This window comes from Nicotiana tabacum, chromosome 23 (genome assembly GCF_000715075.1).
Source record: "Nicotiana tabacum cultivar K326 chromosome 23, ASM71507v2, whole genome shotgun sequence".
In the NCBI taxonomy this organism is placed as follows: Eukaryota; Viridiplantae; Streptophyta; class Magnoliopsida; order Solanales; family Solanaceae; genus Nicotiana; species Nicotiana tabacum.
The window spans coordinates 101,091,620-101,092,319 of NC_134102.1; the positions used below are offsets into that span (position 1 = coordinate 101,091,620).

The window sequence follows — 700 nt, forward strand, 5'->3', positions numbered from 1 at the left end:
GTAAAAACCGACCAAAAGAACCGACCAAAGTTGATCGGTAATGGCCAATAACCGACCAAAACGCGACCATTTATGTGTGGACGGTATTTTAGGTGTCGGAAAGGAATACCGACCAAAGTTGGTCGGAAATTATCGACCAACTTTGGTCGGTCAATTAAATTCAAAAAATAAAAATATTGCAAAAAAAAAAACGACCATTATCTTTGATCTAAATTTTTTATTCGTGTCGAAATATGTAGTGCTTTATGCCCGGCACTGCAAAATAGTAAGAGATTTATTTCTTGCATTTTCATATGGCCAAAGCGCTCCGTTGACAAATTCTATATCTCAAGATATGCGGTAGTGAATCTTTAGGGGTAAGCATTTACTGGTTCTTTTGACCTTAAAGTACAATAAGAGCTTATTTGTTGTGGTAGGTAATAGCAGCTTCCATTGTTTTAGTTATTTGTTGTCAAAACAGGCTACGTTGCTTACGGCAATCACTAAACTTTGTTGACTAGAATTGGTGGGGTGTGCCGGGCCAAGGCAATAGTGCAACGCCAAGGTGACACGTGAAAGCCCCAATAGCAAATTACCGTGGTGGACTCTCCCCCTTGAAAAATTGAGTTAATATCGCGTGAGTTGATAACTCACATATCAGATATTAAATTGATAAAAACAGATACTACAGTTGATCTTAGCCAAAAGGACGAGAAAGGTC

At 38.6% G+C, this 700-nt stretch overlaps 1 non-coding gene across 1 annotated transcript; it reads right to left on the reverse strand.

Moving 5' to 3' along the window:
* Window positions 1-505: 505 nt before the first annotated feature.
* On the reverse strand, window positions 506-700 carry LOC142177669 (U2 spliceosomal RNA). Its single transcript, XR_012706241.1, has one exon. It is a non-coding gene; the product is annotated as a U2 spliceosomal RNA (small nuclear RNA).